Source organism: Columba livia, chromosome 11 (genome assembly GCF_036013475.1).
Source record: "Columba livia isolate bColLiv1 breed racing homer chromosome 11, bColLiv1.pat.W.v2, whole genome shotgun sequence".
Taxonomy (NCBI): domain Eukaryota; kingdom Metazoa; phylum Chordata; class Aves; order Columbiformes; family Columbidae; genus Columba; species Columba livia.
Genome location: NC_088612.1, coordinates 7,819,167 through 7,842,948, shown reverse-complemented (window position 1 = coordinate 7,842,948; position 23,782 = coordinate 7,819,167). Strand labels below are relative to the sequence as shown.

At 40.3% G+C, this 23,782-nt stretch overlaps 1 long non-coding RNA gene across 2 annotated transcripts in view; it reads left to right on the top strand.

The window, feature by feature from the left end:
- The first annotated feature begins 18,358 nt into the window (after nucleotides 1-18,358).
- LOC135580559 (uncharacterized) overlaps nucleotides 18,359-23,782 on the top strand; it is a 79,296-nt gene continuing 73,872 nt past the window's right edge. The window contains exons 1-2 of one of the 2 annotated variants that reach the window (XR_010475359.1): nucleotides 18,359-19,611; nucleotides 21,189-21,278. This is a non-coding gene — a long non-coding RNA (uncharacterized LOC135580559). The remainder of the gene's footprint in view (nucleotides 19,612-21,188; nucleotides 21,279-23,782) is intronic. The other variant, XR_010475358.1, reaches the window with a different exon arrangement.

Here is a 23,782-nt window from a genome sequence, read left to right as displayed (position 1 = left end):
CAAGCAGCTTAGGTTCAGTAAAATAAAGTATAATGATCTGAATCTTCACCCATTTTAAGAAGAGAAGGTTTGTAGCACTTAAAACATGGGACCAGGGCCCAAGAGATTTGGGATCTATTCCAAGCTCTGCTATTGACCTGCTATGTAGTTTTACTTGTAAGGAAGCCACTTAAGCTCATTGTGTTTCAATGTGCCCATTTGTGAAATTGAGATAATAATGCCAAGCTCACAAGGGGGCTGTAAAGGTTAATTAAATAGAGTTTTTAGGTGATTTCCCTTCTTTGGATGAAAGTGTGACAGAAGTATTGTTTATTAATGAAGTTTGTGCAAAAATGACAATCCTGATTTTTTTTGCAGCAAATAAATACATGGTGATTTTTATCTCTGTGAAAAATGCCCACAGGGCAATTTTTTTATGATTATCATTTTTTTTCAAGATAAATTGATTCCATTTGAGCTTCAAAAATCTGGGAGCGCTTTGCATTTTTTTTGTCCTTTTTGGCATGTAACTACATGATGACATCTGTACAGGCAACAAGAACAACTAGGTATCACCAGAGGGAGATTTGTGAAAAAAAAATTTGGATGTTCACGTGCTTTGGGGTGCAAAATTGCTCCTAAATTTTGAAGGTCGGGAAGAAGTATGTCAGGGCATCAAATTCAGCTTGTAAGAGAACTTGTTGATATCTTTACAGGGTTTCATTATAGCCATTTTCAAATGTGGATGTTCGGTTGCTCTGTCATGCAGTCTCACTTTTCTAATTCCATATTTCCCTAGAAAAATAAATTATAATACACCCAGGAAGAACTTATCCTTTGTGGACATGGGAACCTGTTAAATTTGGTTCCAACATACAGCCACATGCTTCACAAAGACTAAACCTGCTTCCATTCCTCACTTGAGTCACTTGGTGAGAGATTTCAGTTGTATGAACACAGAAGATTATTTTATTTTTAATTACCTGTAGAGCCCTTTCATCACTATTATGTAAATAGATGCCTCAAGAAATTGCAAGAAAACAAGGAGAAATATAAGTTCAGCTCCTGTGAAACTTGCTTACATTGGAGCTTGAGTTTGGGCTGAAGATTTAAATGCTTTCCCTCTCGCTGAACAAGGTGACCTAACCCATAACCAGAGAAATTCCAAATGAATAAGAGCTATTAAGTTATCTTGTCCACCTGCCCCCTCCGGAGCAAGATTGAGAGGGTGACGTGGATTCTGGCAGTGGGCTGTGCACAACCCATGACAGAGGCTGCACACAAATATGAATCATGTTGTACTTAAAAGGCCCAAATGAGTTTACTCTGGGATCCTTACCCTCCCTCTTAGCTGGTGGGAATGGGGCCCTGGAACTGAAATAGGCTGACAGAACAGAGATTGAATCAACCCGTGAAAACATGACATTTAACCCTGTGAACTCCTCAAATGCTCTATTGGTTGCTAGTGCTTCTTGTGCCATTTTTGCCATCGAGAGATTCCTCTAGGATGCTGCTTTTAAGAACAAAAATCTATAAAAACTACCCATTGTGTAAATCTAATATTGCCACCCTTTCTGTGCTAGCATGGCTTTTCTGGTGCTCGAGTTGTGCCAGTGACACTCAAGAAGTTCAGCCAAGTGTGAGCACTCAGTTAATTGTTCTGGGAAAGCAGGAAACAAAAAACAAACTAACTAACAACAACAAAACAAAACAAAACCAACAACCAGACAAAACCCACACACAAAAAACCCCCACAACAATTATAAACAAACAAAAAAAACCCACAACCAGTAAATCTGTGCATTTGCTGAAGTTATGGAAAGTGACATGGACCTAAGCATTTTCCACAGGTGAGGCCAAAATTTTGGCTGCCTTGCACATATGTCAGGGCACATGGGTACATGTAGATGTGTCTTACTGTGAACATCTTCTGTGCTTCTAAAGAGAAGTTTAGAGAGTCGCTGACATGATTTTCTCTGTGTTGTGATCTGCAGAGTGTCAGCTGAGAGACCATTTTCTTTTGGAAATGAAACAGAACAAAATAAATACATTTGGTTGCTTCACTAAAGTCTGGAATTTAAAGCAGGTTTCCCCAGAAAGAACGAGAAGAAGCTGTGCTCATTCTGGCAGCAAAGACTTGAAGAAAATGGCAATCAGTCTTAGTGGGGTTTGAGCGTGGTGCTTATTAATCTGAATTTATGTTTCCTCTGCTGAAATGGGGGGTTTACAAAGTGATCTGAATTAACGTGAGCTGACAGTTGCTGTGCTTACAGACCTTCAACACACTGTGTACAAGGGAAATAGTTTCCTTCCCAGTCTTTGACATTCTCTGTTCAGAAGATTTTTTATTTTAACCCCAGTCCTAATTGCCCTTCAGTATCAAAATTAATTGTGTTTTCTGCTAAAAGGCCAGTGCAGTTTAAGGTTACTCCAGGGTCCCAGCAGCCGATGCATCTTCTGTAAATGGCTTGATTGCCGTCTGTGGAGAGGAGTGCTGGGAGAGATTTGCTTGACCGAGGCTATACATTACAGTCCAATTAGTGTGAAGATCACTACATGAGTCTTTAACTTTATCTAGTAACTGTCGGAATCTAATGCTGAGAGCGGAACGAGGAAGAGGGATGCAGAGCCTACCTGGGCTCTCCTCCAATGTCTTGCAGGCAGCAGAGGGAGCAGTTGGAGGATGGAAATACTCAGTGAGATGCACTTCTCATCCTAGAGATTCTGAGACAAATATCCCTTTTTTCCCCCCCCTTTATTTCTTTGCTGCTTTACTGACATATTAGAGCATGTTTTTGATTTTTTTTTTCCCTTCTTGAGACTGCTCATCTGAGGTCTGGATTCATTTAATGTAACCCGAGGCAGTGGGCTGAAGTGAATGGGGATCTGCTAGCCCTGGGTCCTCTGGGTTAACGGAGAAAGATGAACACATCCAGAAAATGAGTTAAATTCCCACAATGATCTTCAGAGCTGCTTTCCTCCCTGGCACTGTTCCTCTGTCCTACAGCCAGGTCTCCGGACACAAGTGTTTCATTTAAGTATTCAAAAGTGAGCAAGAGTTAGACTTTTCATTGCTCTGTGCAAGATTTCAAGAGCTCCTGTTTGGCTTATGGTAAAGTTAAGTAAAAATATAATTCTTCAGCAGATAAATCCAGTTCTAACATTACATGCACTTTGTAAATCTTAGGGTAGGTCTAAAAGACAGGTAATACAAGTCATCTCCTACAAGCTAGAAATTCCACAATGATGAGTATAGACTGTGATTTACAAGTATAATAACTATGAATGGTCATCGACTGAAATCATCTCAGTGTAGTCTTGAGGGGAAAGTGGCCTTATGTACTGCGCAAACACAGGTACACGAATGTACTGAAAAATGTGTCTAAAATTTCAACCCTACAGTTATGCTCATACAACTTTAGTCTACAACATAATCTCGGCCTCTGTACTGTTGTCAATGTTTTTTACAAAAAAACCCAACAAACTGATGAAACACCAAGTTCTGCCTTATCAGAGCCATCTGGAACATCTGGAATTAATTTTTGGTTGGTCTATGCCCCAAGTCATTAGGCTTCTTGCCTGCAGTATCTAGGCCTCATGTCTTCCAAAATGGCTTCTAAAAGTAGCAGGAAAAACTAATATTAAACAAGACTATTAAGAAACGTTGAAGAAGTTTGAAAGCTTACAAAAAATAGAATGCAATGTCCCTGACATTTTTCACATCTCCACCCTTTATTTTTCAGTTAATTTTAATGCTTAATGTCTTATTTTCTGAGTCAGTCTCCAAACCAGGAAATGAAGAGGCAGCTGCAAAAGTGGGAAAAACATGGGGAGAAAAACTTGTTATTTGGCACTACTCACAGAAGGTCCAAAAACAGTGAACTTTCTGTAACAACTTCGCTTTTCATAACAGTCTCATTTGACACTGGAGCAATTATGATTAAAACAACAACAGCAACAAAAAATCTACATCAGTATTTCAGAATTTTGGAGATTATATGGCACCATAATATGTTAGACAGCACATTCCTTTTTTAGTTTATTTTTCTGATGTGTTAAAGATATTAGTGGCAATAATGAAGTTATGGTATCCATCAGACTAATTCTGTGCTCTTCTAATTTCTGAGCACTGCAGGAGCAGTTGTCTTCTCCTTCAGTATCTGAGACACAGCTGTAGACCCTAACCATTCTTTTCAGTCCTACTTTACCTGCTGGATTCACATACTTAGGATTCTGCTCACCAGCAGTTTTTCTACAGGGTTCACAACAGATCTTGTATCAATCAATGGGCAGCATTGTGTTTGCACAACTCAGAGATAAGGGAGTCTCTCTGAGGCATTTTAGATTAAATAAAGCTGGTAATGGGATGAGAGCTCATCCACCGTTCTTCTAAAGATTCTTTAAAATGACAGTGAATTGAAACTCTGCTTCAACCTGCTCAAGCAGAATGGACATACTGAACACCATTTTTTTTCCTGTGGTAAACAAAGTTGTGCCTTGCTCAAGGTAGAAGCAACTAACATTTACCTTACTAGAAATTATGAAATTAGATATTCAAGAAGAAATAATATCGCATGGCACAATTATCCATTAGGGTTCCCCATCACAAAATACTATGGGATGAATTAAATGAAAAAAATATTTGGGAGGAGGGGTAACAGAAAATAATGAGGTGAATATCTTCCTTTTCAGATATATACAAACTGTGGCCAAACTCTGAGGTATTCACATTAATAGCAGGTAACTTCTTGCTTTTTGGGTTTCCCATCATCTGTCCCTCATTACGGCTGTGTGCAGAGAAAATTAACTGCTACAAAAGATATCAAATAAACACGATTCAAAGCAATGTGAAATAGTATTTCTAGGGTCCAAGGAAAGGAGGAATGTAAGGCTGTGACAGAAACTTCCCTGTTTGTAAGGTCCTTTCAGAATTGCCCAGAAATTGATTTCTTGCTCCTTTTTGGAATATCCTGAACCAGCTAGTCTCATGTCCTCATACAGGACACTGTAGCTTAGGGCACTTGACATGATTGCCTATGTGATGAGAAAACAAATAATAATTAAAAATTGCTCTAATTTAGCACCTATTTGTGTCTGCAGCATTTCCAACCTCTCTACTTTAACAGCTTGGAAGGAATACAAAAGAAAATTCTGCATGTCAGAAAGTTATGAAACAAAGGCAAAGTGGAGAGGAGATGGAAATATAAAGTCAAAATGAAACCCTCCATCTTTCTGTCAAACTGAAACAATAAATAATAATGACATCTTCCATATATATAGTGGTTTTCATCCAGAAAGCCTGGAAAGATCTTTGGAAACTTTACAAACTACTGTGGAGGAATAGGGATGATTTCATACACCGATCTATTGAAGGCTCCCACTTTTGTAAACAGTCACAGTCTACAGCAACATAACATCTCAGACTGGGACAGGTAGAGACTGATCCTGAGAGATATTGGATGGGTCTGTAGTTAATCAGAGTGAATCCTCAAAGTCCTGTGGGAATTTACACTGCTGACAGTTATTGTTTCTCATGATCAGGCACTTGGTAAAGAAATAAAATTAGAGATCGATGAAATAGCTCCTGATTCCGGTCTGTGAAATGTGGCAATAGCAGCTAGAGCTTTACAATTAAAATCCTTACTAATTCATCAATTGTAGGATGGTAAACATAGTGAGTTTAAAGAGTGAGATAGATCCTCTGTCCAGACATTCCACATTGTTGTCATATGGCTCACGTATTTTCTTTCTTCTTTTAACCAGTCTGTGCGTATACAAAAAGGTGTTTTAAGAGCTAGTTGAAAGCAACACAAAACTCCCAGGCTTAAATTTCTGCCACATTCAATTGTCAGGCAAAGCACAGAAGTAAAAAACAAAGAATGAGTAATTAGTAAGCTGAGGAAACTTGATTAAGATTTCCATTTCTATCATATGATTCAATTAAAAAAAAATAATACCAGATACTCAAGAAGTCTGTTGGATATTAAGGTATGGCATAGATTTCCAGATTCTCAATGGAGGAAAATTCTTGCTGATTTTCATGGTCTTTGTGTTCCAAGATGGTTCACATAATGTTGGCTCTTGAATAATATTTCCATAACCAGCTGTAGGTTCAGGAATTCCCTTCATGTGAATGTATTTCTCTATGAGATGGCACAATGAATTTCCGCACTGGAGTACCATGCTTAAAGCATCCATCCAGCACTTCCTAATGGTGGCAGCACAAGGAAAATTAATGAAACTGAGAAAAAAACAGATCCAGGAACAATGAAATTGAGAAATTGCCTTCGAACTTGTGTTCCTTCATTTTACTGGCCTCTGGCAGGGTATTTTGGTGGGACCACATCTTACTGGAGTGAATACTCCTCTGCCTGAGCATGACCACCTATTTTCATTAAATGTCTAGAAATACACTCCTCCTGTCAAATCTGGCTGCATGGAGAAAAAAAAAAAAAAGGGAAATAAAAAAAGTCCCTTTTCTGTTTACAAATTTTCTTCCCTCCTGAGTCTTTCAGCATCAGGCACCTTCCTGTTCTTGGTAGCAGCAACACCAACAACTAATCTGGCTGTTGGTACAATGACTGACCATGCTGGCAGGAGGGGGTGCAGCCCAAGGAATTGCTCACAATGCTGATGCCCAGCCGTGACTCCTCATCACTTGAAATAACTTTGCTCATTCCAGAAGAGCCTGGGATGCAACTGAAGTTTGACACAGGCAGGTGCTTTGCTTGAGCAGCCGCTGTAATCTCCCATTCACCATCCAGAATAGTGTCTGGAACATTCCTCTCCTCCATTTCTGTCCCCATCCATGCCAGTCCATCTGCCTCGAGACAAAAATTTGTGGTGTCCAGCCAAACTGATACTTCTTACCACTGCCATGCCTAACAAGTGGTACCACAATGCTTGGTTTCCAGTCTTTTTTACACAACTGTTCCATTGGCCAATGTGTTTTGGGTAAGTGGGGCAAAGGAGAAGGAACGTGCTCTGCCTTAACTAGTGACCAGAGCAATAATTAAATGTGATAAAGCTTTAAGTAACAGCCTCTCCTATCAACACTTGGCAAAACCACAGCATGAATATTATGCAGCCCAAGAAATAAATGTTTGTAGTTTGCTGTTGAACTAAAGGCAGCTCTCCAGACTACAGCTAAGAAATGGTTATCTCCTCTGTGGGGGGAATTAGCACCAAATAAAGGTGAAATAAGGACAGTGTGTCTGCACTTATTTAAGCTGTTTTCAATACTGAGCATTTTGTTAGAAGAGGAAATCGTGGAAAGAAGTCTAGAGGTTTCCAGTGCTAGTTGTAGGCAGCCAGCCGAGATCCAGAGCTTTCAATGGGGCAGTTAACGGCTCTTTAGCACCTTTTGTCCTCACGGACACCTCCCCAGGGTGGGGCAAGCAGGAGGAGCCGGATCCCGGGTCAATAGACAGGGTCCTCAGTTGACAAGGTGCCCAGACCCAGAGAAGCTCCTGGTCCCTGCTTGTGATGGTTACAGCCTGATCCGACCAGGTTATAAAATGGGACTCCCACCAAAGACCCCCTTGGGGTGGTCTTCTTGGAGCAGTGGGACTGTGATCAAAGCCCTCCCTCTAGACCAGGGATGCCATTCAAGGACACTTCCCAGGATGCAGAGCCCTCACCTGCTCCTTGGTGAGTGGTTATTTTATTTTCTTTTGGATTTATCCTCAAGTGAGCCCTTGTTCCCTTGGACAAGTGATTATTTCTTTTGAGTGCCCTGGAGTGAGTGAGGGCTGTCTGCTGTGAGCATCACTCTGCTGTGGCTGTACAGTGATAACATTCCCAACTGGTACTATGAACTTCCAGTTTATTAAATGTTGCTGGAGTGCTGACTGATTTTTGGATTACCCCCTTGGCTCACATTGTTTTCTGATGTTTAGTTTTGTTTCTTGATGAGAGTTGGTTTAAGCCTATTATTTGCTTGGAATTGTTTTGGGGTGCCTCTGTTACGCTTCTCAATATCATTATTTTTTTTCAGGCTTTTACAAATGTATTTCTATGCCCTCTAAGGTTTTCTTAAGTCATGGTAGTCTCTTGAGAGACTGGAAACTTAAAATGAGAGCTGAAAATTCAGTCTCTGGACCAGTAAGTGCCACTTACAGCATGAGACACTCAAGAAAAAGCCTCACAGCTACATTTTATTGCAAACATGAGGTATTTAGCCATCCTGATTGGCATCCTAAGGTTTGCACATTAAACAAAGGAATTTCTGGCTTCACAGAAGTATTATTCTCCTCAGATGGTAGAAACAGTGTTGGATATTAAGAAGAAAACCCTTTTTGTCAAATGATTGATTTTAAGGTTACATTACATTATTTTGAATTTTCACTGGTGTTGTTACTGGTCTTCCAGGTGGTTACTGAGGAAGCTCATATAGCTCATTATGCAAAATCTAGTTTGCTGGTGGAATATAGGTTGACATATCCAAAGGCACACAAGGTTGCAATAGGACAAACTTTTGTTAAAAGTCAAAGTTGGATGCTTACTTCTTCACACTTTTGTGAATCTGCTGTTTTTACTTATTGAACATGAGAAGGAGGTTGGCCAGAGCAGCTATTATGGGCTACTTATACCAAATGCTTCATTTTGCTGGTGACTGGGAGCCCCCAAGAGTTCTTGTCCCACATTTTGCCTGGCAATTAAATAGGCTGAGATATAATTTGTGCCCCATATTCTCTGTGTTGAAAGCAGTAGGCTTCTTCATTTTTAGCCTAGCTCTTCTGTCACCTTCACCAGTTTTACATTATTTATGTTAACTCCATGGCCTAGGGGTGGGAGGGAGAGGGGAATTATTCCTAATTTACTGAAAGTGAGAGAAGAATCAGTCACTTCTTTCTTTAAATTTTTGTGGAGGATTGTTAATCAAAGTTAAAACAAATCTGTGTTCCAACGCAGAAGTGGGCGAGGAAATGTGTGCCTAACACATATGCACTTTGGGGCTCCTGCAGAAGGAAACAGAGTTTTGGAAACTGTTGTGAGAAAAACATTAAAGACACCAGACTCAGTGCTATGCTGCAGACTGGAAATGAGGCTTCGGACACTATCCAGCTAAGTTGGAACCTACTTGAAGAGCTACATTTTATTCTGTATCCTGGGATGCACGATGTAAATTATCTCCCGTTCTTATTTGCTTCACGTTTGAGAAGAGCCTGGAGGAGGACAATGACTTAAAGTAGGAGCCAGGCAGAGAATACATCAGGTGCTCGACCTGCAGGCCTATGAAATGCAGTGTCATCATAACCCAAGGGGCGTATCATTAGTCACTGAAGGAAGGAAGTGCAAGCGCGCCTGGAGAAATCAATAGAAGGTCCTTGTCTGGTAACACGGAGAGAACAGCACCGATGTTTATGTCTTTGCCCTTCACATACTTTGCTCTTCCTTCCTCTCCAGTCACCTTTTACACTTTATCCAGAATTTCATTTTCCTGATTCCTGACTATAAATGGACGAATGTGGTATCCAAGACTCAGGCTGCAATGCAGTCTTTTCTGAAAAAAAAGATATATATATATATATATATATGGAGATACATATATATATATATATATATATATGGAGATACATACATATATATATATATATATATCCATCAAGCCCCGTGTTTCTGCGTGGTGGTTATCTGGTTTGACTCCTGCTAACTAAAAACATATGCAACTGGTTATCTCCATCAACACAGTTTAATTCAGCTCTGGTCCGTACTAGTGTGTTTTTCTGCAGCTGATGTCTCTTAGTGCCCTGGGTGAACTGTTACTGTTAAAATCATGTTTAAATATGAAGATCAAACAAATGGTCCAAAGGTTTTTAGCATCTAGAGATTCATTAAGCAATGCAAAAGTACTTTGCCATATTTTAATTAAACCTCATAATTCTTCCCCAAAATATGCTTTCAATAAATGAGGAACCAGATTAATATGAGATTCAGAGTTTTGCTAGAATATGGCAGAGTAATTCAAAATTGTCAAGACTCCTTTTATTTTCATAGCCCTGCACTTGACATGTCTTTTTGCTTTTGTGCCTCAGTTTTCCCATCCACAAAATGAGCAAAACAGTACTAATGTGCATCCTAGGGAAGCTACACAGCACCGCTCATCACTGTCAGGAAAATGCTCTGAAATTATTCAGCTGTATTCATAGCAAAAACCCAACGAATTAACAAAATATGTTCAGCAATGCACGTTTGTCGGCTTCCGTGAGAAAACTGTGAAGTGTTATGAATAATGTGGCTCGTTGGTGGCTGTTTGTTCTAACAATCCTGATTTGTATATTACATGAAGGCGAAAGAAATCTTTTCATGCTCAGTTTGACCCTTCCTCACACTGCCCCGATTTCTTTCCATTCTGGTCCTTGACAGGAGTTCAAAATACACATCAAGGACAAGAATAACTTTTTAGACTAAGATAACATTTGTATTATTAGAAGAGGTTAGGGTGTGCCTGGGAGGGCAGGAGGTAAATCTGCTGAACAGTCTAAAAGCTTTATTTATGGAAATGTCCTTTTTAAGAAGAGAGGAAAGAAAGAATATTATCAAGAAGGCCGCAATAATCTCAAAGATCCCAAATCAGCCAAGCTGTGCATGAACATACTCCAGAAATAAGTTTGTGTTAGTATATAAAGCTCAGACCCTGGATCAGTTTTCCAGACAGAGCAAACCAGCCTAAATCTATGAATCTTGATGGAATAACTTCAGTTCACCCCAGCTGAGGGCTGTGACAGTGTCTGTTTCAACCAGGAAAATCAGAAGTATGTTGTACAGTACTGGACACAGTCGTCTCCAGTGGAAGAAGCAAAGTATTTTTTCTGATAAGTTTAAGAGCTTCTGACACATCTGTCTCTCTTGCCATTTACCTAATGACCCACTTACCAGTGAAAAACTCTGAAATCAGCCTTTCCATAGTCAGCTGAACTCCCCAGACTTTCCTGAAGGAAACCAAGCATCCTCTCAGCTGTTCTCAAGAAATAAAAAAGAAAAGAAAAAAAGACCAAAAAACACAACACCACTGCTACACAACAATGGATGCATTTTAAACTTGCTTGTATGATTTAGTAAGCAATATCATTTTTTTTTTCACCACAGTTTTTACTTAATTGAGCTCAGCCTTGAGACTGTTTAGCAGTTTTGTGAACTTTCAGTTTGTGAGACTTGTCCCTTCGTAAAAGAGAATCCAGGCTGCTTATTCCTATTCCCTAAAGGTTTTTGAAGATATTACTGCCATGCTATTAAAGCACAAATGGCATGAAACTGTAGAAGTGGCTGCTGCTCCCTATTTGGAGCATAAGTGTACTATAAAGTGGCAAAAAACAGGTTGAGAAAGTGACAAAAGAAAGCAAAATAAACCTCCCACTGAAACACCTCTAGAAGAGCCTGCCTTCATGGTATGCTTAAATAGCCTGCCCCTGCCTCTCTCGGTTTGGTAGCACCCAAAACGAATGAAGAGCTGAAATTCTAAATACTGGGATGGGGACCTGGCCCCTCACCTGGGATCTATCCTCCCAAAGAACAAATTTATGATCCAGAAAGCTGAACATCTTCCAGATGTAAGGCAATTTGACTGCATCTCTTTGACAGCTGAAAAAGCTAAATTAATAAATAAACAAGACATCATTTGGGAGGGATTTTTGTATAGTATTTTATAGCCACATAAAAATATTACAGTGAAATATAACTTTTTTTTCTCACAGAGTCTCCGTTAAATATACACTCCAAACACACTGAGAGCTTTGCACAGTTGAAATATAATTTTGTTTTGAATAATAATATTTTTTATTGCACATATGCCACCATGGCTTATTTTTAACATAGTGATGTCACCATGTCAATGACATCACTTTGCAGAATGTCCTCCTGAGCAGCAGAGGTGAACCGGCTTCATAATAAATAGATATTCAAACCCTCCTAATAATACTATACGAATGCAAAGCAGAGATGCTGTTTAAGACCTGTAGAACAGGGGCAATGCACTTCTGTGAAAGAAAATACTTCTGTATTTCCTTAGGAGAAGAAATTAATTATTCTAGCTATTCTTAAATTTGTTGTTGAAATGTGAACTATGTATATGTGTCTGCTCTGTAGACAGCCAATCCTTTAAGGATAATAATGTCATAACTCTTTTCATATTTGTCCATAACATAAAAGACCCTCATGCTGATTGGAAATACGGAGCAAAAATTCCACTGGCATAACACATATTGACCACATACAACATATCCCCCACAATTACATGTCAGTTTTACTAACAATTAGATTTTATGACATTTTGGGCATTCTCTAAACACTAAAATACATGGTCTTTGCTCCAAACTAATTGCAGCTGGAAATACAAATAGTGAATGTATTAACTGTTAAATCTGGTTGAGCCCTGGATTTTTTCAGTTTTTCAGCAAGTCCAAAAAATACACATTTTTGTGGAGATTAAAATGTCTTATAAGGATAGATTTTCAGCGCATCAAAAAGGAAAACAAAACCATTTCAAATTAAAGGAGAGGTTTCTCTAGATACATGCCACACCATGTTCCAGTTGTGGCTTTTAGCATCTTTTAGTGGTTTGAATTGAAAAAAAGAAATAAAAAGACATGGGAGCATGCCATCTTTGAAACATTATATTCGAATAATCTATTTCTACTATAACAGTAAATATTTGAGTTGTTTTTTAGGCTTGGATAACTGAGCTTAGCTGGGACAAATTCTTTACATATCTTTTTTTTGGTTCCCTTTTCTAACATTGTTTCCCTTTTGCTAACACCTCTCCAAACCCGGCTATTGGTGGAAGAAAGGGGGAGAACTCTAGAGCCAGGTGATGAGGCTGTTTCAAGATTCATAATTCAATGTTTTTTATTTGGTTGGGGGCTCTTTCTTTTTCTTTTAATAAACTATCCCCAAAAGCCTATCTACCTAATGAGTATTATCTGCTTAATTTCCTGCAGGCTTCGATGCAGAAGCAGGTCAGTTGGTTTAATTATCAGCTATGGAGACGTGAAGGAACTTGAAATTCAATTGAAATATACAGCGGCTTTTTTTTCCCTGGATTCCTTTGCATTAACAAAAATACCTGTTCAAAGAACAGATTGACTCAGTTGTGACTTAAAGAAAGATAAGATTATGTGGCAGGAAAGTAATAATGGTATTATTGTCTACTGGACAGAGTATATTTGCACGGTGATTAGTGATGGCTAATATAGTGAAATCCTAGACATAGAGAAACAAGCAGGAATGTACCTTCTGACTATCAATTCTCTTTGGTTTTAAAATGTAGTCCTGCTCCCTCTATCTATATCACACTGTCGATTAAGTGCCAGACAGACCTAGAAATGCCTTATGAATTTTGGAGTCTTAAATCCATATGACACTATTCAGAGGATGGACACTCCATTGCTGAGACAGAAAAGGACACAACAATTACTCCAGATTGGGGCCCTCACTGGGAGTCTTTTGGCACAGGAGAGAAAAGCTTTTTCTTTTAGAATATGCTTTTATTGTGTCCTAGATAAAGTGTAAGGAAGGCTAAATAAGCACTAGCATGTTGCTGTGCCTTTCAAGTTCACTTTTATTTTTTTTTTTTTTTCCTTTTTTTTCTTTATAATTCTGGAGTTATTATTGGCAAGTCTTTATTTGGAGATAAGCGTGTAGAGGGAACATTCATAGGGAAGGAAATACAATTAATTTTGTTAAAAATCCAATAGCCTCCCAGTGAACACAGACTTCCACCACAAATCTGCAAGTTTATAGAGCTGTTAAGGCACATGGAGCATCCACACAGCTGAAAGACAGCGCTCAGGCTCAGTATGGGTAGAGTGATATCTGTAATATCCCATAGAAATCCATTGAGAACACTTAGGAAAGCACAATATCCTTTAAATGTAACCTTGATAATGAAAGGAAAGAGCTCCTGTTCCTAAATAAAAAACAACAAGCCCCGACAGGTTGGAATTGATACCAGCATTTGCCACTGCCTGAAACTCCTGCCGTGCGCTGAATGCTGCAAAAGTGTCTATTATTTTTAACTGTTAGGTTATTGTCCATCTTTAAAGATGGAGGAATTTTAGGAGGGACAATTAATAATAAAAAAAAAGTTTAGTGTTATTGCAGACCTCTAGATAAAATACCTAAGGGGCAGGGGTGAGCCAACAAAGGATGCTGAAAGAAAAAAGCAGGTATCTGAGGCTCGTTTTGGAGAGAGCAGCTTAGAAAGCCCTGAACTGAGGGTTCTTTATATATAGCACCACATTGAGTGACAAAATGGTAGCTGTCATAATGTGCCAGTTAACATGTCCAATATGAGCCGATCGTTTAGTGTCCCCTGGGATTAGAAGACAGAAACATGACAAAGAACAAAGAACTTGGATCAATAATGCTTGGGGAAATAAGACAGAGAAGGTTATTTACTCTGCATTGATCCGTTGCTGCAGTCGCGTAAACTTGGCCTGTTTTTCTTTTGTTAACCTTTAAGCTTGAGTATACTCACAAGCAACTAGGGAGCCAACTAACAGGTGTAGATTAAGGATCGAAGGAGGTCATCGTACCTCTGTCACCACTAGGCACCCATGTAACAACATCCCTGAAGAAATTTAAACATCAATAGCTATAATAAGGGCAAATTTATCAAGCTTGGCCTACTTTTGCTGGGAGCCTGGCTGTGTCCAGTCAGTTTGCCCTTGCTAAAGCTCAATTGATTTGGACATTCTTTTACTAGAGTTGATTATCAATTGTGACACAACAAATTTGTTAGCTTCCAAGCACTGGAGTTGTTGTTGCTATTGGAGCCTCTGAAGTGAAAGCACCTGGCCGTGCTCGAGTTTTACTCTTGCTGAGGAAATAAAAAATAAATTTAAAAAAAAAAAAGGAAGAAGAAGAGAAAAGCAGAGGAGCCCTTCAGTGATCTCTCCATAGATGCTGGTTGCGTTGGAGGTACCTGTACTACACAGCTGGAACATCTGGGTTGGCATTTTTGGAAAATTAGGAGCATGAGGAAATATTAACTTGAAGGAAACTGTTTTCAGCAGGAAAAGTCCCAACAGCTGTTAGCTATTCATTTTTCATGTTTTATGATTTGTCACCTAAGTCATATGGAATCATTCCTGTTCCCTGTGTGGACAACAGACTTTTGAAACCAAGAAGTAATGAGTACCGTATGATGGGCAGCAATATTCTTTAAGCATGACTATTCAAAAGAAATAATCATTCTTGCTGAACTCCACAGAACTTGTTAAATGTGAAAATCCATTCACGGATGCTCAGGAGCTGCAGTTAATTAGACTAAATGGACATTTTGTGTAGAAACATGACTGGATGGAATTTGTTCATTTTAAATACTAACCCTGTTTTTTTGAGTTTTATAGGAAGTGTTTCATGTTGTGCCAATAGTATCAGCAGTACATTAAAAATGTGATTCTGGAAATATTTATTTAGTTGATTTCAAAACCAAAAGGATTATTTAGCATTGTTATAGTAGCTTTTCTGTTTTTCTGGATCAAAGTGTATGCCGCTCCTCGTGGTATAAAATATTTTGACTTGTATCATAGAATAAGATAAACCAATCAAATAATACAAAAATAAAAGACCCTATACTTAAAAATTGAAAGTCACTTTTAAAAAAATCAGGGAAGAATAAGTTAACATTGTATGGTAGCCTTTCCAAAACAGACATTTTACCCAGAATTTTGGGATTAAATCAGTGGCCAAATGGAATCATTTCCTTTGAGATTAATACTGTATTTTGATCAAAACCTTAAAATACCTGTGCAGGGTGAACATCCACACGTCTCAGGTGCAGGGATACAAAAATCAGTTCACCATGAATACAGGCACTTGCCAATGAGTTGCATTTGGGTTTTTGCTGGTCAGCTGTATACATCCATACACAGCACCCATTGCTACCTGGCAGTTTATGTGAACAAATTTATGGCCATGGCTCTGCTCCTCATTTACCACCCTGTAGTACTCGTGGTCACTGCTGGCACTCGGGCATTGACTGGCAATGGCTCTGCTCAGTGTGTTGCAATGGATTCTGGAAAGTAAACCCTGCATTACACTCCCTATTGCAGCTTGATTTCATATGGTAGAGAGATGTGGTTGCTTGGGCTATGCTTTATCCTATTAATACAGCAATCAAAAAACTAATTTTTATTTAAGAAAAGTTGCATCCTCTTACTTATCTATGATTATGATGCACAAACAAGGAACCTACTGACAAAGGAAATCAGATCCGACTTTCTTCCTAGAGATGTGAATTTGTTGTTTGCATCTCTTGGCATGGAAAGATTCAGCTTGTGACCTTTGCCCCATTACCCGTAAAAGTGTCACTGCAGTTTTTAAGAGCATTTAAGAGCATGGGAGGGAGAAGGCAGCAGCTTTTAGGGCATCAGAAATGACAGTAATGTGCACTGGAACCATCTGCACAAGCAGAGTGCATTGAGGCAGTTGTATTAGATCAATCTGTGCCAGAAAGAAGCCACTGACAGCTAATTTCTGTGTTGGAGAATGAGCTGCAAAGTACACAGTTCCTCATTAGTATAAATAGAGAACAGTTCAATTTGGTCCTCACCAAAACTCTCTACCAGGCAATGGCTATTCAGAGCTCTATGTAAAATAAGTTAGGGTCCTCTTAGCCCTGCCAATATGATAAAAAACAGCAGCCTTGTTAGCAGTAACCAGCATTCTTGGCTGAGGGGCTATGGACTGAGTGAGTATGGAGAATTAATTACTCTCTTTCAACTAGATGTGGTCCCTCTAGGTCGGGGTTCAGGTGAGAGGCAAAAAAGTGTTATGGAGACACTTTGATTAAAAAAAAAAATATATATATATATATATATTATTTTAAAATTTTTTTTAGCTTAAAAAAAATTGCTGAGGGCTTGGTCTTAATGGCTCAACAGAGTTCTGAAGGTGCCTATCTGCAGACCTGCCTTACAGAGGCACAGACAGAGCCGATCTCATGGAAACATCAAGGGGGCTAGAGCTTCCTCTTTGCCTGTCCCCTGTCCCATGGACCCTCTTGTCCTCCTCCCAGGCACATTGCAGCCACACGCAGTCCTCAGTTTGCAGCTCTGAAGTTTCCAAACCCCCATGCGATGCTACAAAACATGTGCAAGATGTGGTTCATAGAATCATAGACTGTTCTGAGTTGGAAGTGTTGTACACGGATCATTGAGTACAACTCCTGTCCCTGCACAGGACAACCCCACATTTCACACCGTGTGTCTCAGGGTGTTGTCCAGTCTCTTCTTGAACACTGTCATGCTTGGGGCTGTGACACCTCCCTGGGGAGCCTGTTCCAGTGCTCCAGCACCCTCTGGGTGAAGAACCTTTTCCTAATGTCCAACCTGACCCTCCCCTGGCACATCTTCCTGACATTCCCTTGGGTTCTGTCATTGGTCATTAAAGCGAAGAGATCGGTGCCTTCCCTCCCTCCTCCCCTTATGAGGAAGCTGTAGACCGCAATGTGGTCTCCTCTTAGTCTCGTCTTCATCTCCTCTTCTCCAGCATGAAGGCTGGAGAAGGAAGGATGCCCTGAGGCCAAACAGGGGCTGAATCATTCCCCAGGACTAAATGGGGCAAAATTGGGGCTACTCTAAAGAAAGAGGTGCTTGCCTCTGTGGGAGCTGGAAAGCATGTGGAATCAGGTTTTCTAGCCAAAGAGGAAAAGTTTACTATAAAAACAGCACAAAGAGACATGGGAAAAGGAAATAAAAAGAGAAGAAAAAGGAAAGCAGAGAGGGAATGGCACACAAGTGATGCTCTATATGCTGAAAGGCATATGTGACAAAGCTCCAACTCACCTTTCAAAAGCATTTAAGCCCAAGTGTTAGTGTAAGCAAAATAGGCCATTCAAACTTGGTTGTGGAGCCAGAAAAACCCAAAGCACGTGACGCTGCATTAAGACAGCACATTTCCTGGTCGCATGCTTATGTGAGCATGCCTTCCTCACCCAGAGGCCTTGTCCACCCTGACCTGTTCCCTTGTAATGGCCAGTTGGCCGCTTGGCTCCTCTCCCAGTAGCCAGCACTCTCCAAGCGTGACATCCATCACTGACGCAGTGAGGAAGATGGCACTTACCTGATGGGGCAGGAGGAAGCTCCCTCTCTTACCATATGCTGGGAATTGTCAGCGGCTGCTGGAAGCCAAAGCTGGCTTTTCCTCCTGCCAGGAAACAGGCCTTTTCCCGAGCCTGCCAAAAAGAAGAGGAAAAAAAGAAGAAAAGAAGAAGAAGAAAAAAAGATTTTGCATATTATGTTTCACACTGAGCAGTTTTATAGCAGGCTGGGCAGCACCGGGAATTATGGATCACGGTTTTCTTTGGCACAGGGGACAGACAACAGGCAGTGAAATAAGAGGCACTACAATGGGTAAAGGAAAGAAAAAAAAAAAAAGGTGTTTATATTGATTCTCTCCAGAAACACAAGATCTGCCACAGCCAAGCAGACTCCTGAGTCATTACAGCAGCATCCTGACTCCAGGGGTGCTTCAGAGGAAGAGGAGGGGAGGAGGCATGTTGCCAGCTGCTCCATGTCCTTTGGAGAGAATCATCTTCCTGATTTTGGCCTGACCATGTCCTGACGCATAGCTCGTGACTGCTCAGTAACCTTTCTCAGCTCCAAAGACTTATCCCATTTCCCTTTTCACTTTCCAGGTTGGAAGAAGCTTGGTGTCCATGTGTGTTTGCACTGCTGCTCCAGACAGACAGTGGGACCAGCCTCTTGGTCCTGCACTCTGGACTAAAGCCAGCGTGGTCAACAGAGATACTGATCATCTGTAAAGGAGACCTGCAAACTGGATTTGCCCAGGGAAAGTTTGGAAAGTGGTCCCAGCTAAAACACTTGGATAAGCATGGCTGTGACACCTCACACCACAGCGTGGATTTTGTTTCCTGCAGATGCCACCACAAATGCTGTTATAGTCCCCAAAATATCCATCCCTCAAATGCTGAGACAATCCTCAGCCTTTCAGGAAAAAGCCGTTTGCTCAGTTGGGTCCAGAAGCTTTGACAGACTCCTGCTGGCAGTGGGCAAACCTCAGTCCAAGACAGGAAGACCAACATCTCTGTAAAGCATCTAGAGACTGGGAAAAAGAAAGAAAAAAGGAGATGAGGGGAAAGAAAGGAAGTAATGTCTTCCTGCATCTGTGGCACAAACACTGATGCCACATCAGAAGAAATGGGTTCTTAAAAAGATCCCCTCCTGCTCTTTATAAATATCCCTTCTTTCCTTCTTTTTACCATTTTTTTAAAGAAAAGGCGGAAAAAGAATGCAGAAAAAAAGCCTGCCATCCAGACAGTGGTATCCTTTGAATAGCAAATCACAAAAAAAGTTGTTTTTTTTTTCCTTTCAGTGAGGGGGTGGAGTTGAAGTGTTTGAAATCCAGGCCAAAGGATTACTTCACATTTCTTCTAAGGAATGAAACCTTTAAAAAAAAAGAAGGGTCTATTTTGTATTACTCAGCAGTTCTTCTTTCTTATTTTCTTCTGTGGAAAATTGTTGGTTTTTTTCGCTAATAAAGTGTTTATTACGCAGTCCTGCACACTCACACATCCACACACACACAAGCACAGAGCTCTTTATAAAGAGAAAATCAGGCTGGCGCTGCAGAAGCGCAGAGAGGATCTTTCGCTAAAATGATCTCAAGGTCAGTTTTGGGGGTCTTTAGGTTTCTATATTCAATCCAACCACGTTTCATGTCTCTGCTTTGCTTGCTTAACTTACAAGAAACTTGGGCACAATTTTGCTTGTGTTGGCAGTTTTTAGGTGTGGATTCATGCAGGCTATTTACAAGATGCCAAGGGATGTCAAATCCTGAACATGTGTTTTTGTCCTACAGTCATTCTCTGACAGCAGAAATAGTCTGCAGCTTATCAGATCCATTTGCTGATATTTAACATCTTTTTTTCCCGACAAAGGTTTGGGGTGAGATGAATTTTAATGTTGCTCTGTGCTGAAGCTGACAAAAAAAAATCTTTATGCATCTAAGTTATAAAGTAGAGCTTTAAACTGTAAGGAAAAAAAAGTCAACTGCCTTATTTACAGCATTTTCACTTTTCCAACATAGATACAATTCTGCTTGTTTGTTTTTTTTCTTTTTTAAACACTCAAGGTATTTGTTAAGCATTTTACTCAATCAAGAGGTACAGTCATAGATTGAGAGATGCATTTTTAGGGAAGGCAATGCATTTTAATGTATATTTCTGACATCATTGGCAACACACTAAAAAGTCTGATTTGCAGACAAAAATTGCTAACAAAAAGGGGGACATTTTTCATGAATCTGAGTCATAATGAATACTTGACCTGCGTCTACTATGTAGGACAACGTTTAAATTCACAGAGCCATCTACATATGTTTCCATATCGCAGTAAATTTGTCATCCTTAGTTTCTGAAGATATTCTATTTAGAGCTATTTTTCTCCACTAACCACCTTCATCAAGTTCTCTGTTTCAGCACAGCCTATATGTTAAAACATGCCCAGCACTGTAACCTTATGCCTAGAGGTACTACTCCAAAGAAAAAAGTGCTTAATATTTTTCTTCTAGCAGGGAACAAGGTAATCTGGAAGTCTGAGTGCTCAGTGTCTTCTCCAAGATTATCCAGACTGATTTTGTTTGCAGAAGTCAGTCTGTGCAAGCTGTTGGTGTGTGGTTTGTCCCAGTAAGTTAAGAAGAACAATGTACTTGAGAGGTTTCCAATTATTCTTACTTCTGGTCAGGTTAGATATACAATTAGATTGGATCCCTGACAGGTTTTTGGCTTCTCCAGTTTCAAACCAAGCCTTTATTAGTCCAAGCGCACGCAGATGGAAATGATTTATTTTCTGTTAGCTGTTGAATGAGTTTGATTGTCAACAAAATCTTGCTCGGCTTTCAGCAAGGTTTGGAGTAAGTCTTTGTGTCTGAGGTGGGGTGTCCACATCAGCCAGACGAGTTCGATTTGGCAGAGGCAGCTCAGCTGATCAAAACTCGCAGAACTTAGAATCAAATAGTCTGTACAGACCTCAGAAACCACACATTTCACAGGAAAGGGACGTACAGGCAGAGGTGACTCCAGGGATCTTTCCCGCCCATGGTTTCCTCTTCTGCTGCTGTGCTGCCAGCTCTTCTCAATATATTGCTGTTCCACTGGGCCTTGTCCTTTACTTTGTTGGCAAATAAGGTAAATGACCCCTGTTCTTGCTGCCCATATGCTGCTAACATCATTGGTTTTGTTTCAGCAAACTGCATGAGGATGGTGTAGACAGATGCCAAAAAAGAGGGGCCCCATCAACCCAACAGGCCCTGCTGTGAATCACCAAAGCACCAGGGTGAGTGGCAGCCGGCATCTCCTTAGTTATTGAAGAGAGCAGCTGTGTCATGTTCAGTTAGTTTACATCATAATCTAAATCAACCATGAAGGATGAAGATGCATAGAAGGAAAAAAAACCACCAAACCACAACAATAAACTGAAGGGATGTGTTCTAACAATCTCCTGTACAAAGCGCGTTTGGGTTCAGTCCTAACTAAACAGAGTGATTGCAGGGAAAAGGGTGGCTCAGGTTGCCAATTCCTTACGAAGTGTCTGCATAACCTGAGAGAGAGGAGCTTTGTCCTCTACACGCAGATGTTTGCATTCTTATTCTTTCCCGTCTGCTTCCACGTCCTTGTCTTCCTCCTGTGGCCCTGACAATTCATTAGTTCTCACCTCAGACTGGAAGCAGGTCCAAGGAGAATAGGCAAGTTCGTTACAGTTTGGCACATGGAGTGTGTTAATTGTGATACAGCTATACACTGTTACTGCAGATTAAAAAAAAGGACTATGACACCTACCTCCAAATCAGGGATGGCTTTGGCTCCAAGAACTTGCCTGGTCATAAAGAAATCCATTTTTTACAAACAGATGATAAAATGTGGAACTGCTGTATCTCTTGTATATAAGGGTTAGTTTATTTTTTTTATTCTCCAGGTGAAGCTGTGGTCTGACAGAGGGGAAAAAAAGAAGGGACAGGGATAAGGACTGTAAAAGGATGAGTCTGGGCTATGAGAATCATTTTGCCTGAGGTCAGGAAGGCTGAGGTGCTCTTATATGTCTTTCCTCTTTGTGCTTGTATACATAGCTTAGAAAATGATATTTAGGGGCTTTGGAGCATAGTTTAAATGTAGCAATAGAAAATAGATTGAAAAGTTTGAGGCACTGTTTCTCTTTTATACAATCCTACATTTTGAGGATTAGAACTTTTTTAGCACAACTTCTGTGAGGTTTTGGAGCAAACTTCTGATAGGGGTAGTAGGAACAATGGGCCTTAAAGATTTTAATAATGAGATACCATGAGGAGCCTTGGAAAAATAGTGAGGATCCACCAAACAGGCTACAACACCTTGTCCTGGGTTGTCTATTCTCTTTCCTAGAAAGAGAGGACAAATTCCTTAGGAATTGCTAGAAAGAAGTCCAGTTGTCTAAAATTGCAGCATTTCCCAGCTCATCACAACTATTACAGGTCCTATCAGCAGAGGTGAAATGGGCCAGCACAGGCTGAGGTTCTGCTGGGTGGCCAGGTCATTGTGATAGCCTTTAAAATACAGGTAGTATTCTGTTCTGGTAGGAACTTGAGCTGTAAGGTATATTTTAGATGAACTCCATCTTCCGTGTTATATATAACAGGGACCAAGGAGGAAGAACCAGCAGCAGAAAGAGGCAGCTCTGAGGAGGTGATGTCTCTGTGGCTTCAGGAGGTGTGAAGCAGGGCTGAAGGACTTCTTGCTTGGTGAGAAGGGCGATAAAGAAGTAAATGTGTAAATCAGCTGAGCATCCCCTCACAGCTGCCACTGCTGAAAATCAAATGGAGGTCAGCAGCAGCTGAAGGGCCGTGTGGGCTGTCCCCAGACTGATCTGCCAGAGACTGTGCCACGAGCCTCCAGAGAAAAGCACAAGGTTTGTCAGCTTGATTTTTAACATTTTTATGCAGATGGTCACTAGAGAGCATGTCTTCTGTGCTATGAGAGTAAGGAGATTCTTAGTGGATACCTACCTGCATCCAGGTCTCTTCCGGGTGCAACATGGATAAATGCCTACAGTATGTCCTTCATTAATTGTCTTATGGAGTTCAGATGGGCTCGATGGGTTCTTGTCCCCTCAGAAGGGTTTATTGCTTCCAAAGGCTCCTCTGAGAGGAACATTTTGTTCCTCTGAGTCTCTAAGGGAGGCAGCATGAGGTGCTCTCTGGGGTTGGAGGAGCAGAAAACAGCAGAGTTGCAGGCACAAGAGCAATCATGGTTTTCTGTTTCAAGTGATCCATACTTGAGGAGATGGGAGATTTTGCTGGTCTTTGGGGTGGGAACTCTAGTGCCAGCTTCCCACAGCAGGTATTGTAGGTCAATAGACTGCTTGCAATGGAAAATTGGGTTATTCTCATCTCTTGTAAAAAGTTTTCAGATATGGAGACAAAGAATTTTTGAGGCAGATACCTCTCACTTTCCAAGCACAATACATACTTTCCCTTCTTTCTTCAAATGCAGTTCCTTTTGCAAATCTCTGTGGAGAACAATACAATAATCAGCTCTTAACATCTAATTATGCCCTTCCCTTTACAAAAGAAACTCATATTCTTAAATAACACTTCCTGGCAGCAAAGAGCTCTGTGGCTTACTTTGAAAGAGAGGGGAAAACAATGCAACCCAACCCAAATATCTTCAGATCATTAATGTACAGGGAATTGGGTGCAGAATCCTTTCTTAGCTTCATCACTAGATGAAAATAATACTTACCCTTGAGCACTTGGCTGTGTTCTTGTACTGAATGCCGACAATAATCTAATCAGTTAACAATTCTCA